Source organism: Arachis duranensis, chromosome 8, assembly GCF_000817695.3.
Source record: "Arachis duranensis cultivar V14167 chromosome 8, aradu.V14167.gnm2.J7QH, whole genome shotgun sequence".
Lineage (NCBI taxonomy): Eukaryota > Viridiplantae > Streptophyta > Magnoliopsida > Fabales > Fabaceae > Arachis > Arachis duranensis.
The window spans coordinates 35,629,308-35,646,343 of record NC_029779.3 but is presented as its reverse complement, the minus strand read 5'-3'; positions in this window follow the sequence as shown (position 1 = coordinate 35,646,343).

Sequence of the window (17,036 nt, the reverse complement as noted above, 5' to 3'; positions counted from 1 at the left end):
GTATTTATCAACGAATGACATGGTTCTAGTGTGAAAGTAATTGAATCACGTTGAAACTAGAAGACAAGAAGAGACTGGGAAAATAATTAAATAATAAATAAAAAAAAATGATTAAGATTATGAAATAGTATAAAACCTTTGAGGAATTGGGAAAATGAGTCAACGAGTGGGACCCACGGAGCGTGCAGGCGTGCGAAGACAAAAGGGACCCACTCTTCTCTCTTTCTGTTCTCTTCTCTTCCCTTGAGAGTCAGAGCCCTGAAAATGACCTTCTTTTTTTCTCTTTTATTACTTTTTTTTTAAATATTAAATACTATTCTGCCGTCTTAATCATTTCGTTTGCCTAATTCCCACCCCTAATGCACCCCATGGGAGAATTCTTTGCATCAATTTGATGTATTTTGTTTGAATATTTTTTATTAAATAAAAATAGAGAATTAATTTTAAATTTATTAATATTAGTTATTTTTAATTGATTAATATTAGGATTTAGATTTAAATTTAGAAGTTAAAATTTAAAATTTTAAAAAATATTAATATGAACTAAAAAATAATTAATTTTTTAGTTGATTTTTTATTTTATCATTTTGTTTGTTAAAACATAATTATATTAATTAATAGTTAGAATACAATTTATAAATTAACACGAAGAGTGATTTGTGTTTAAAATTAAATTAATTAATATAATTATCTGTTCAAATGATTTATATATTCATGTTATATATATGCTACATATTATAGAGTAGAAATATAGCGGATTGAATCAACTAACTATATACATTAAAATAGAAGAGTTTAACTAAATCTTATAAGATCTTTATCTTAACATGACTAGCTATCTAATATTTAGCTTAGTACATGTTATTAACTCCTTATATCTAATTGAAGTACTTTAAAATTGTCGGAATATTCTTCCCAAACTGAGAACCAGTCACTCCCAAAGCCACCAGAGACATAATCTGTGTAACCCATAAATAATTACAACTATTTCAACAATGCAGCCCAAGTTGGCAATCCCATTAGTTGATGATGAAAATGAACTCTCCAAAAAGATGAAGGCTCATCCCAGATTAAGACATATGATATACCACTTGCAATTGATTGATTACTTTCCAAGATTTCAGCAAATGATCAATTAATATGAAGAATATAATGAAGTGGGAATGGTTGACAATAGAAGCAATGGTCAAAATTAAAAACATTGAAACATCCTTATCTATATAGATCCATCAAGACAAACATAACAAGAATCAACAATTAATTGACAAGTAGTGCAAGTTCTGTATTTAATTTGTTGCATCACAAATTCTTGCACACATATTGTGTTCAAATTCGATGAGTAGTTGAAAATTAATTTGTCTTTGATGAATAGCAATAAGATCTGGAAAATTTGGTAAGACCCTTAGGCCTTAGCTTATTGGGAGCCACCATAGTGTATATGCTGTAACGTGGAAGTCACCAAATTATAGATGCCAAAATAAGGTGTTTCCTATGATTAACCGAATGATAATAGCTCCACTTATTAATCACTCATAAAATTCCAAATGAAGACAAGAAAACAATCTCCGACAAACCCACTAATAATTAACCTATATAGATATATAGTTCTAAAAACATTGCATATATGCATGAAAGTATAGCCTGTTTGGATGCATTGTTATTTGCTTTGTTTTGGCAATCATTAACAATTTATGATGTAAATTGTAATTTCCAACCGTTTGTGTACAACATATATGTGTTATTAAGAGGATTATTGTATTAGATATATAATTATTTTTTATTTTTTTATTAGTTTAAATTTGAAAGAAAAATAATTTTATGATATAATATCAGAATTTTTATAATTAAAAAGTTTAGAATTTGATTATTATTAACACAAAAAAAATTAGGATAAGACAAATAAAAAAAACTATGTAAAATTTATGCAAAAGCCAAAAAAAAAAACTAATTGAATGAGGTAGTGTATATTTATTGCAAGTATTTTTTTTTTTAAAGACAGTTCATAGACTAAATTAAACTTTATCTAATTTTTTACTCAAATTTAGCGAATTAAACATTTGATGGAAGCCCTGCCAAAAACTATGTCATATAGATATTAGAAACTAAAATAGAAAAAAAATAGAAAAATACAAACAATGTTATATAAATATTAAAAACTAAAATGGAAAAAAAATAGAGAAATGAGGTCATAATGAAGTAAGCATTAGGTGTGCAAAGTGACAATGCAATGATGAAAGTAAGGCTAAAATATGTGTATATGTGAAGACACAAACTAGTGAGGAGTGACCTCCCCCACATGAATGAGTAAAGAAATAATGAGGATAAAAAGCCACACGAGTGAATCATATGAATAAGGAAGAAAAATGCCTAAAATGTTATCAAGTACAAATTAAATTTGTTACTTATTATATTAATTTATTTTTATTTTAGACACGAATTAAAATGCATTTTTCTGTTTTTGAATATGTCTGGATTTATAAAAAAAAAATAGAAAATATGTAAATTCCATTATTTTAATATATGAACCAATTTTTTTTTCTCGTCTCCAATTTATTATTTATTTTTATTATTTTTGAAATGAAGTACATGCTGAAACATGTTCGGTACTCTCTGTGAGTGTGTCACATTGATTGAGATTGGAGATAGAGAATAAGATTAAGCCATCAAAGCTCCTTTAATTGGTTGAAGTCCAATTGTTCCATGTGTTTTTGTTACTCCGGCAACGTGTTTGACTTGTTTTTTCAACTCCAATATTTTATTTTATTTTTTATTATTTTAATTTTAACAAGTCAATCACAAAGTTTCAATTGGGGTGTTTGGGGGTAGTGTAATATTTGAAACACGCTTTGCTTTACACGCCAAAAGACTCATAATAATTATTACTTGGTTTACTTCTCAAACATCATCACCAATAATGTTTGTCTAACTATGTCTTTGTTAATTAACATCAATGAGATAATATCACTCACTTAATTAACCGATGTGGAATAATTTGAAAGTGATGGATTTGATTAATTAAGTTATTAATCCTAGGTACGTTGGTTGATTGAATGGGGTTTAATCATCCATGTTGTGGAAGATATTTTTCACATATAGATAACTATGTGAAATTGAATAGTTTTGATGTGATAGATTCTTGTTAGTGATGATCCAATAGATGATCTCAAAGTTTGGTAGTACTAATTGCTTAGTTACAAGTCAACGGTGTATAACCCTAGAACAGAAGTCAACTGATATAATTTTGGAGTTTGACTAACTTAGCGGTGAATATTTGGGGTTGCATATTGAATGGCTTACAATCAAAGCCTTTGACTTAAAACACCCAATAAGAATTTCGCAAAGAGAAATATTATTTGTATACCAAAATCAATTACTAATATATTTGTGTATAAATATATATGTAGATTAATTTATTTTTAATGTGTATTTATATTTTAATATGTATTTTATACTGGCGACTAATTTTAATGGCTAATTTTAATGTACACGTAACATAATCCTTTTGCAAATATAAAAATTTGCTGTTTCGTTTTTTAAAAATATAACATGAATCAGATATAAATAAATGACTGATTTAGTTCTCGATTAATTTTGTAATTTTTTAAAAAAAATTAACCTCCGAAATATTATACATTTGTGACAAAATGCATTTGTAAGACCACCAATTGCAGTAACACCAATTAGATCACATGCATTAGTTAGTGTATTTTGTCGCAAATTTCTGATATTTTGGAGGTCATACTCCTTTCTCTAATTTCTGGATTATTTTGTCAATTTAAATTTTTTATAAAACCAAAATAATTATTTATTCCTTTTTCACGTATAAATTTATCATTTTTAATATTTAAACTTTTTCCTCTTTAAAATGGTTTGAGAATTAACTTAGGTTTTCTTAACTTTAAAAAATTCTTTTGATTTTTAAAACATTATTCGTTTTGAAAGCTAAATAATTAGAATATTAAAAATAGTTTCTTTCACAAAACAAAAACTGTTGGTTTAAGTGCGTGGATTAATTAATTAATGGTCATACCCACACGTGGCATACCACAGAAGTAGTTTCTTTTCACTTCTAACCTATTTGAGAGAAGCCTAATATAATATAATACATTATTTTATTCATATTAAATCTTTGACAAATAATAAATTCATTTGAAAGTTGAAACTTAATTACTTCAATTTTAGTCATTCTCATGTCATTATCCTAAGCCAAAATAAATTATCTAACTAGAACAGTACAATGAACAAAAGCTATTTTCAATCCTCTTTAAGCCCTTTCACATACATTTTTACACACAAAAATAAAATTATCATGAAGTCAAAATGATCGATCAGGAACTAATTGTCTGGCCACCATTAAACTAGCTAGCTATTTTTATTAGTAGGTCATATCATAAATATACCTTCTAATAAAAAAATTTATTTATAAAAAAAATAAAATTATCATTGTATTTATCAAAAAAAAAAAGTATGAGGAGATAATGAAATATTTATAGGTTTATGCAATATTAGAGATATAATCATTAGTGTTACCTTTTTCCATCAGCTGAAACTTTTGGGATGAGCGGTATCATGACATGGTATTAGAGCGTTAAATCTGAAAGGTCAAGAAGATGTTTATTATCCATCAGATCTTAATGTTATTGAATCCATCATGACATTTTTCTCATTTCGTTTGCGCACAAAAATCCACTTGTATCCCACTGGTTCTATACCTTCGGAGGTTTTGACTATAGGACTAAAAATTTCACGTTTTCTAAGTGAAGTTAATTCAATGTGAATTGCATCTTTTCATTTTGGTCTATTATTTCTCTGTCTGCATTCTTTGACAAATTTTGGTTCATGATCCTCATTTTACTTTGCTATTTCTACAGCAATATTATAAGCAAAAATGTTGTTAACAACAGTATTCTTTCGGTCCCATATTTTTTCAATAGTAACATAACTTATCGAGATCACTTCATTTTCAGGTACCTGAACCTCTTCAGAGGTTTCATCAATAGTTATGTCTTCGGATCTCCTTTGAGTATTTGTCTCCATATTGTGATCATCATGATTGATTATCTCTTTCCTTTTTCGGGAATTTTATCTTTAGAACTGATTGGTTTTCCACGCTTTAGGCGTGGATTACTTTCATTTGCACTAACAATTTGACCTTCCAAAATACTTATTTTTATTGGTGCATTTCCAGCTGGAATGTGAGATTTTATTACTCTCTTTAGGTCAGTAAATGTGTCTGACAATTTATTTGTAATATTTTACATATGAATTAATTTTTGTACTTCTATTTCACATTGTCTAGTGCGTGGATCTAAATGAAATAATGACAATGTATTCCAAGTAATTTCCTTTTTTAACTGCTTATTTTCTTCTCCTAATTTTGGAAAATTTATTTCATCAAAGTGGCAAATAGAAAATCTTGCCTTAAATAAATCAGCCGTCGTGCGTTCAAGATATTTATAATTGACGGTGATTCATAACCAACATATATCCCCAATTTTTTTTGGGGTCCTATCTTTATGCGTTTTGGTGGAGAAATATTTATCCTAAGATGAGAAATATTTGGCTCCTGACTGCAAGCCAGTTGTAAAAAGGAGAATTTAGGTAATTGTTGGTTTAAGCGTATATAAGTACTGCAGCATGCAAAACAGCATACCCCTATATTGAAACGGACAGTTTATTTCTCATAAGTAATAGTCTAGTTATTAACTGAAAGCGTTTAATCAATGATTCTGCTAGACTATTCTGAGGTTGACACACAATAATCATTAAATGATTGTGACCTAAATTCACCAGCATTATCAAGGCGTACTGCCTTTATAACATATTATGAAAAATGAGTTTTTAATTTAATTATTTGAGTTAACAATTTTGCAAACGCCATGTTGCGAGTTGATAGTAAACAAACGTGGGACCATCGTGAAGATGTATCTATTAAAATTATGAAATATTTAAATGGTCCACATGGTGGATAAATGGGTCCACATATATCACCATGAATGCATTTCAGAAAAGATGGTGATTCGATCCCAATTTTTTTTTTAGATGGTCTTGTAATTAACTTTTCTTGAGAACATGCAGCACATGAGAATTCATTGAATTGGAGAATTTTATGTTCTCTTAGAAGATGATCAAATGAATTCTCGATGATTCTTCTCATCATAATTGAATCCGGATGACATAACTGGTCATACCAAATTGTAAATATATTTCTATTTGTAAACTTTTGGTTTACTATGGCATATGATTCCACATTGCTAATCATGGTGTAGTACAAACCTGAAGAAAGAGTGGATAGTTTCTCCAACACGTTTTTTTCTCCTGATCTTATAGTTGTAATATAAAGATATTCGTTATTTTTTTTCTCTTGCAGTTTCTACATGGTATCCATTTTAGTGGATAAATTTAAAATATAGCAAGTTTCTATGAGACTTACTTGATAGTAGTACATTATTTATGAAGAACTTAGTTCCTTTAGGTAATACTATAGTAGCTCTTCTGGAGCCTTCAATCATTTTTGCACTACTTACAATCGTACTTACATTGCTTTCTTTGTAACAAGAGAGACAAAATGTCTTTTGTCTTTAAATATTATATGTGTTTAAACATTGTCAGCGAGACATACTTCTTTATTGTTGAACTTGAGTGAAGTATGAGAAATATCCATATCTTCATTACGAAAAATAAAAATTACCATTAATAAAAAAATAAAAAAAATTTAAAAGAAAACTTGAAACTATAACTAAAGAAAGAAAGAAAATAAAAAATAGATAAAAAATGATCTAAAATAAAATATTTTTTTATTAATGTTCTTCTAAAAAGAAAATTGCACCATTCAAAAAAAATGTCATTGCTTGGGCCACCAAAATCAAACGTCTACGGCCACGATTTTGACCAATATTTGATCGTGATTTCTTTTATGTTCACAAAATGTCGCATTCACTTCAGGGACAGCAGTTAAGTCAGTAGGACGAATTTTATAGTTCTTTATTAATAATTCATTATTTTGTTCTGTCAATAGGAGATAACTTATTAGATTAGAATACATTTTGAAACCCCTTTTACAGTACTATTGTTGCAACAACATGTTGGAAGCGTGAAATGTGGAATAAGTTTTTTCTATTAAGTCCTCATCTGTGATATTTTGGCCACACAATTTCAGTTAAAAATTTATTTTGAAAAGTGCATAATTGTATTTGCAGACTGTTTTAAAATCTTGCAGCTTTAAGTGTATCCACTCGTAACGAGTTTTAGGCAATAGTACAATCTTTTTGGTGTTCATATCTCTCTTTTAAATTTGTCCATAGTTCTTGTGGATCTTTAACAGTTAAAGTATTCTAATTTCAACCCCTCATAGAGGTGCTAACGTAGAAAAATTAGTGCCTTAGTCTTATTTTCGCTTGACGATTGTACCTCATTTTTATGATTTTTCCAAATTTTTTGGATACCAAATGAGTTTCAACATCAAATGTCCATTCTAAATAATTTTTGTCGGTTAAATCAAGAACGGTAAATTCAAACTTTTGCAAATTTAATATGATAGCTCTGTAAATAAAAGCAAGTAAATAATTAAAAATAATAATATTAATAATACATATAAAAAAGGAAGATAAGTAAAATAAATAAATAAATAAATAAATTTGTTTCAAAAAATTGATAAATTATATTATTCTTTTTAAAATAATAAAACTAATTTAAATAAACTATTGAAACTATACATTCATTGTTGAGAATGTAAATAAAATTGTGATACTAGCATTACAGCTGCTATATCTTCATTTAAAAAAATAATATTTATCATTCACTTCGGAGAATAATTATATTTATAATTAATTATATTCACTTCAAAAAATAATTTTGTATATGATTAATTATCACCCACTTCAGGAAATGATATTAATATTAAATAAAATATTATATTTATATAAAAATAAATAATATAAATAAATCAAATAAGAATAATAATATAACAAACTAAATAAAAAAATTATCACAAAAAAAATGACGTACAAAACCGAAAAAAGAAAAAAATAGTATTACGTAAATGATATTACATTATATGCATATATGAATTTATATGAGTTTAAAATAAAATATATGCATATATGGATTAAAACAAAAAAAATATATTTATAAAAAAAATGATAAAATAGTTATTTATGTGTGGTATATATATATAAAAAAATGTACGTAAATGTATATATAAAAAAATTGATAATGATATTTAAGAAAAGGAGAGAAAATAAAATGAGTAATAAGAAAAAGATAATTACTTAGTCCTAGAATAGAATTTGATTATTTGTGCTGATAATGTGTTATGAAAACAAGAATTAGAGTTTAAGAGAAGAAAACAAGAGAATAAAAAGAATGATATATAATTCTATTATTGATTGTATATATTAAAGAACATAAAAAAATATTTATAGTCAAAATTTTAACTCTTAACTAAAAATTTAACGTCTCGTTAAAACATTCACAATAAATATATTTATAACACAAATATAAATATTAGGAATTCAAATTTTAACTCCATTGTTTAGCGGCATATTAAAACAAATAATGAAGCGAAGCGAAGCCAATTTCAAACTCTTCACTAATTACCCTTGTCCAAATAATTGGTTGAGAACAACAACTTGAACTTGATAATCAACAAACTGAGGAGGGATTCATGCACTGGTGTTATTACATTCATTTAGACATTTACATACATGTTTCTTGAAAGTGATGAGAAAGCTTTAATTTATTCCCTAAATTTGGCCGATCCTGTTTGTTAATTCTACCCATATTCTCTGCCAATACTAATATTGTATTTTTTTATTTTTATATTATTATATGCTTACTCACCCACCAAGAATGGAATTATTATTGTTGCTCATCAGTTTTTTGGAATAAAAGTCCCTTCACCAATCACACTCTTTTCTGAAGAAACCAACTATGATTTCCACTTCCCTATTAGCTTCCAATACACAGCCGCATATCTATATCAACTATATGTGTCTGCTTCGGAAAAGTGGCATCGTCAAAGCTAAGGACCGTTGTTTTTGAGTATGTTTTTTAGCTTAATTTATCTATATTATTATATTTTCATCAATAATTAATGACAAAATTTAGTTTGTGTATATGTAGCTCTGTCACATTCACATATGTTAGAATCAAATGATATTAACTCAATTTAAAAAAGAGTAATGTTAGAAAATCAAAAGGATATTAGCCAAAAATTAGCTAAATATGTTTGGGTGAATCTAAAATTTTTACGAATTAATATATATAGATGTTTCTTCTGCTAAGTACCAGAATGTTTCTTTTTCATACTAAATGGATGTTCTTTTATATATTTTTCGAATTTTTTTGTATTATAAATGTGAATGTCTTTATTTCTTTAAAATTTCATAATTTTTTTAAAATTATAACTGGATATTTCTTTTGTTAAGTATTAGGATGTTTTTTTTTCATATTAAATGAATATTTTTTTATATTTATGTAATTGTTTAAAAATCCCTTTTGACTAAGATCAAGTGTGTAATTTGCAGTCAATACCCTTCTCTTCAACCACCCGTTCATCCTTTTAAAATCACATCCGAAATCAAATCCCCACCCCAACCGAGAGCCCCCTCCTCTGTCCGTTCATCTCGCTTCATCTCTTATACTTCTTCTTTTGTTTAGTCCAGCTAAAAAAAACAGAAATGAAAAAAAAATTTAGCATTACTTTTTATTTTCTTTTATTTAAATTTCTGCCTCTCTTTCTTGGTTGCTGGCGGTGTCCTAGGACATACAGTTACAGTGCTTGCAGCAAATTTTATAGGCTCTGCGGTAGAGATTTAGACGAGATGATAACCGACACCTTGCAACACATACTCTGTTACAGAGAGGAGTGGGTTCAGGTGAGGAGGCAGAGAGAGCCTGGGAGAGAGAGGAATTTGTGTGTGTGATTGTTAGAAGTGAGTAGGTTAATATGAGAGAGAAGAGAAAAGTTTTTATAGTTTTAATTAGGTTTTAATTAAGTTTTAAATTTTAAATTTAAAAAATTTAAAATTAATTAATTATTAATATAAATTAATGTGATTTTATTTAGTTTTTAGTCAGTAATTTTTTGGTTCCATATACTTTTCCTTTAAAAAATATTACAAGAAGTAAGGTAGCGTTTGTTTTCGGAGACAGGACACAGAGACATGGACACCGAAAGTTTAAAACGTGTTTGGAGGTAGAGACATGGACACGGAACACATTGTCTCCAGGACACTATTTTATATTTTTGTGTCCACTCTTTTACGAAGGACAATGATGGACATGGAATTTAAAAAGATGGACACGGATTTTTTAATCAAAATTTTTCCCTTTCTATCCTTAGATATTTTTTATTATTCTACTATTATCTCTTCTTATTTTTCTTAATTTTAGCTTCTTCTCTACATCCGAGTTCTTCTTTCTATGTGTTCTTTTTTTAGACACTCTCTTTTTTTTTTAGAATTTTTTATTTGATTGGATAATTAATTTATTCCTTTTTATTGTTCATTCTCTTCTTTATGGCATGTTGTGTTAATGGAGATTTAATTCACTTCTCTATTTTATGTTACTTTATTTATTTTTAATTTTGTTACTTTAATATCATTTTTATCTTATTGGTTCATAGACTAATTTTTCTTGTAATTTTTTGTACTCTCACGTACTCTTATTTTTTATTAAATTGATTTGTACGATGTAAAAAATTTGGAATTATATGGCTATTTCAGTCATTTTGCATACTATTTTAGTTTTGTCCATGTCTATCCAAACATAATACAGAATATTACATCAGTGTCTTGTCCATCATATCCAAACACAAAACACAAAAAATAATTTTTGGTGTTTCCGTTCTATTGTCTCTGTTTTAGTGTCATGTTCTGTCCTGTCTCCAAAAACAAACGTAGCCTAAATGATTATATTATTGAGAAATATAAGATTTGTAATGTATTTTTTTCTTTTAAAAATGAATATTTAAAATATAAAATTTGCAGAAATAAATATCTAAAACTAATTCCATTAATAAATTGAATTGAATAAATTCTTATATCCTACTTATACACTAACCCAAGTAACAATCATGACCCATAACAAAGATTCTCCATCATCACAGGTCACACCCAACCCATAGTAAAGACGTTTTAAGGCGCGCGAGTTAGTCTACCTGAATTAGCATGAGTGATACATGTTGGGAAGGATAATTGAGACATTCTAAAATAAAATGACAGAATAAAAATTTTACATTTTTTGAAGACCTCATTATTAGAGCACATATAAAAAAGTTTAAAGAAAGTTTTAAGAATTTGACAGCACTCGTACATAAAGAATTATATCAAGTACATACTAATTAAGAGAAAAATGATAAAATTTATTAGACTACGTTAGGATAGTATAACGTATAGTAAGAAGTCCAATAATAATTTTTAAATTTAGTAAAAAGTATAAAATTATTATTTAATTTTTGAAATTATTAGACCTATGTTAATTTGTTTTGTTGTTAGGATTTATTAGAAGATTTAATTTAGTTTTAATTTGTTTAGTAGTATTTATGTTTAAAATTTAAATTAAATCTGATCTAATCTAATAAAATCAAATCTGATTTAATTTAGTTATCATATCTTTTAGTTATCTTATCTTATCTGATTTGTTTAGGCTAACCTATTAGGGATCTATTTAAACATTTTTGTGAGTCATTTTAAACAACTTTTGATGAATAAAATTTTTTAATTGCTTTATGCATATTTTTATTGTGTGATCAAGTGAGGTGAATTATTTATTTTACTTGTTGTATGAGAAAAATTAAAAAATCTAATACTAAGATAATTTTGTGTGTTAGTCTCTTTCAATTTTAATCTAATAAAAAAATTTCTTTAAATGACCTAAATTGTTAAGAACAAATTTTTTAAAAATTTTGTAAAAAATCTTTTATCTATCTTTTTATGTTTCTATAGTATTTTTTTGTGTCTTTTTCCTTTTATTTTAATTTCTTGTTAATAAGTTCGGATTCGATGATCCGAGTTTGATCTCACTTGAGGGGTAAGTCACCGTTTTTCTCCCCACTACTTCAATTATAATTACGAGCAGTAATCAATATATCATGGTGTAATTTTTTATATAGTAAGTAAAGTAATTACTCACTGTCGTCAGATAGGATGACTTCTACATATAATTAAGTCATCATTTTTTATAAAAATTATGTTAGGTAGACAATAATTTTTGTGAATAATATAAATAATAGATTTTAGAATTGATCCAATAAAATAAAAAATACTTCACTTTTAAATTATTTTCTAAATTCTAACATTAGGATAACTATTTAAACACCTAATAAATTAAACATTCGACATATTCATTATTCACGTTATTTAATATTCTTATTATTTACTTATACTTTTCTTTTCTATAAATACTTTAACATTTTAAATATTCTTTAATCCATTCTATATTTTTGTTTAAACTCTTACTAACTTAAACTTTAAAAACCTTTATAGATATCTCTATTCGTTATTCTGTACTGACGATTTTTACCGTCGTCTTCGACCTCTTTTTCAAAAGTCCAATTCACATTATTTTTGGTTCAAAATATGCCTCGAAACATATACTATAAAATACCTTTCAATTTATAATAAGATGGTATATGGATTGTTTTGACAATATTCACGATAATGGATTTTTTTTTGTGACTAAATAGAAAAGAAAAAAAAAGAAAGACAAAACTAAATTAATTGGTTAGGATCATATTTAAATCTATTAGATGTTGAAACTCACTCTATGGTTGGCTCCAATTCGAGTGAATGTCCGTGCCAGAAGCAGCTGCTTTAGCCATACAATCTGCAACACTATTTGCAGTCCTCTAAATTAAAATAATAGAGACTCTCTAATTCCAATTCATAACCTTCTGTATATGCTTTGTCAAATTTCATTCCGGAATATCCTTACCAAGCATTCTTTGGTTTACCAAGAAAAGAGCTTCTAAACAGTCTGTTTCACAAATAACCTCACGAAATTCACTCGTCCAAGCAAGAAGTAAACCTCTCCAAATTGCATACAATTTAGCAAAAAGAACACTGCACACTTCGACTTTTCCAGTGAAACCTTTCAATACATAATACTAAAACTTAGCTTCTTACTACTAAATCATTCCATCTCAATGATCTTGTATAATTAACAAAAAGTCCTTTGCAAAATGACACTTACAAAAGAATAACGTAAAATTATTAGTATTTAAATATTTTCTCCAACAATTTCTTAAAATAAAATAAACAAATAAAAGGATATTTCTGCCAATAATGTTTATTAAGGTCACTCCTAATGGTTCTGAATCGCCACACCATTATAACTTATAAGGTTGATAATATTCTTTTTCTGTATATTAAATTAGATTATAAACACCGTACCCATCTTTTAACGTGGGACAATATTAATCAATTAATAAGTGTGGAAACATTTTTTGTCGTTCACAAACCTGTCTAAATCTTTGTTATCCTAATCAATCCCGACACCCACAAAAATAGAATTTTTTGGTATTATTAGCATGTTTTTCTTCTTATTATTTAAATTCAGCATATAATTTTTTTTTAATTTGACTCATGTATAGTCCTTTGTTACCATCTCTCTCTTCTCATTGACTTAGTTGAAAATTCTTTGATTTGAAAATATGTGTGCGGAGTATTATTCTACTATATAAAATAAAAATATAAAAAAGGAGGATGCCTAAGGTAGCTAGGTAAGGATGATGGGCATATATGATATGATTATGAGTGCGATGACGATAAGGAAGAGAAAATATAAAAAGAATTTGACTTGCATCAGGGCAAGTTAGTGGCCTCTGTGTCTCGTCACCTAAAATATGATGAGTTGTTATTCTTTATAATATCGTTGATCGCCAAATTCTTAAATGGTTACGGAATGACCATAATCATTCAATAGTAAATAGGCTACGCGATATTATTTTCAAAACTAAAATATTATTTTTTGTCTCTAATATTTGAAATTATATTTTTTAGAATAATAATTGTGTCATTTTTTTGAATATTTTTATCTTATTGTTTTTAATAAAAATTAAAATATTTTTAAATTTTTATTAATCAAAACCATTTTTTATATTTTCAAATTGATGATTAAATTTATAGGATTAGTTTTCCGAATTAAGGTGCTCTTGAGGATATTATTATCGCATGAAAAATTCTAGACTTTAATAAGCATACACAATCAATCAAAGTACTTTTACATTTAAAATTAATCTTTAAAAAATTTATCATAGGGTTGATTGAAAATTTTGGAAAATACCTTTTAATATTTTGTTTTTCTATATCATGTTTAATTTGATTACGTCTTACATTTGAGCTTCTTTTTTATTTGTTCTTTTAAATAGTATTAGATTGGATAATTTTTCTTTTAAAAAAATTGAGACTAGAGGTATAATCAGACTCGATTGGATCGGATTCGAGTAAATTTAAAAATTAAACCGATTAAATTTAATCGGATTGTCTTAGTATATTTTTGCAATTGAACCCGATCCGATCAAATCTGAATTTGATTGATTGGAATAGTAACCGGTTAGAATTAGCTAAAGGGCCTCTTTTAAAAATGAGAGAAAAAATGAGAGAGCGAGAGGGAGAGGAAAATATCGGGAGGGGTAGAACTAGGCAATTTCGTAGAGATCCGAGGGTTTGGAATCGAGAAGAGTATTGTCGTTTGGAAAACGAATCGTTCTTTATTTTTGTAGATCATTTTTTTGAAGATATATCAAAAAGGGAGTTGTACCACTTATTCAACTAGATTGGACGTATAAATGATATCTATCTCTCACGAAAACAAAAAAATGGTAATATCTATGTGTTTGCGTTCATCCGGTATACAACAAAGGGGGAGCTTTGAAGGCTATTGCGGAGATGAATAGAATGAGGCTACGAGAAAAGGTTATTTCAGTCGAAGAAATTAGGTATCAACAAAGTGGAGAATAGGAAGAGAATTCATGAGGCAGAGGTCGTCCAGAACATTGTCAAGATTCAAACTCAAGTTGAGTAAAGTACAAGATCTTAGAGGAAGAATGTGGAAGAGATGAGGAAGGATGGAAAAAAAGATGATCCGCATGGCAATGGGTGGACAAAGAAGATGGAAATTCCGATGGCAAAAGAGAACCTGGATTGGCTACAAAGGAGTCTAATAGGTGGGTCGACAAAGGCTATTGACTTTTCTTCTTTGAAGTCTATGATTGGAAAAATTGTGCCTCAAGTTGTACAAGTATAAGAACTAGGAGCGTACAAGGCACTCATGACCTTTGATAATGTCTTGAATGCAGAAGAAATTTACACGTTCAAAATGAATGACTTGCTAAAAATTTTCCATAGCGTATGGCGATGGGATGAGGAGGAGCGCAGTGAAACTCGAAGGGTATGGTTAGAGTGCTTTGGTATTCCTTTGCATACATGGTCAGCAGAGACGTTCAGGATCATAGGAAGCCAATGGAAAGAAGTAATTGGATGTGACAAAGCCACTAAATCGTGCCACTCATTCAGTGTGGGACAGGTGCAAATAGATACTTGTATCATGAACATCATCAACGAGTGAATTCATGTCACAATTGGTACTAGCAGATTCGATGTCCTGGTTAAAGAGGTTGATTATGAGAGCTATGGAGTGGAGTGCAAGATTGAAGAAGAAGGTTATCCTTATCTCCCAAAAGCATGCGAGATGGTTGCTAGCAATTTGAGTACCATGCATCGAGTGGAAAGCAGAGATCCGGTGGCTGAGTTGGTGATAGCGGTGCCAAGGGAGGAAGAAACGGATAAGGGTAGAGTAGTAATTTCAGAGAATATTTTGAATGAATGGAGTAATTGCAATTCAATTCAAATTCATGCAGCAAGGGAAACGGATGATTCTGTTTTAGAGGGTAGTGAGAATTTTATGGGATATAATGATTTGATAATTAATGATGCTGAATCAGAAAAAATAATTAGCTGTGATTATAATAATGATGGGCCAAAGAAAAATGATTGTTGGAGAAAAAAGGAAACCCGAAGCAGGCTTCTTAGTAGGCCCAAAAAAGGTTGTAACAGGTGTGCCAAAGGAGAGAGTGTGGGCTTCCTTTCCTTAGTTAAAAGCCCAGATCACATTAACACTCATGCTAAAGCGGCTATAGGAGGTGGGCTTGTGAATTCGGGTCGGGCGAGGGGTGACCGGGTTGAACCCGCTCCGAGTCCTGGGTTATGCACTGCGTTTCGTTATCAAGTTGAAGGGGAGATCTCAGGGTGTGACGGCGGAACGGTTTCGCGAAGCCTGGGAGAGCTTGTAGCCGGTGAGGAACGACAGGCTAGTGTGGGACACGGTGCGGTTAGATCTGCAGCGGTGATTGCTGCCCGCGATCTTCAACCGGAGGCATGCCCACCAACGGAGTTTGTCCCGTCACCTGGGTATCATTCAAACACGGCGATGACAGGGCAGCATTCTTCCATGGACGACAACATTAACAAGGAAGCGGCGGTGCGTTGTGTAGTGCCTCGGAAAAATATCGCTCGTCTGCAAGTTGGTCGTGTTATAGGCAAAGATGACGCATCTATAGACAGTTTAACTTTGAACTGTGTGGAGGTTGATGAAGGCAAGGTCGGGGTTGGGATTGCATGGGACATTGGTGTTACAAATCCGGGAAGCAGTGATGGTAAAGATTGGGAACGAAAGGAGCAGATGCTGGAAAATAGGAAGACGTGGGTGCTGGCTGTTGAATCAGGAGCTGTCCAGTACAATGATGAATATTATATCATGACAATTCTTCAATAGCAGAATGAGGCATTAGCTCAGAAGAGGAGATTAGCGAAGCAGAAAGAGAAGGCAAGAAGATGTAGACCAAAAAACGTAAAAAAGGTGGGTAAAACAATTTTAAAATAATTTTTAGTTCTTGAAATGTTAGGGAGTTACGGAGTGTTGAGAAATTAAATATGGTGAAAGAACTGAAAAAAAAAAGCAAAAAGTGAATATGTTAGGGTTGGTTGAAACTAAGATGCAACTTATGACTAAGTTTGATGTGGTACGTATTTGGG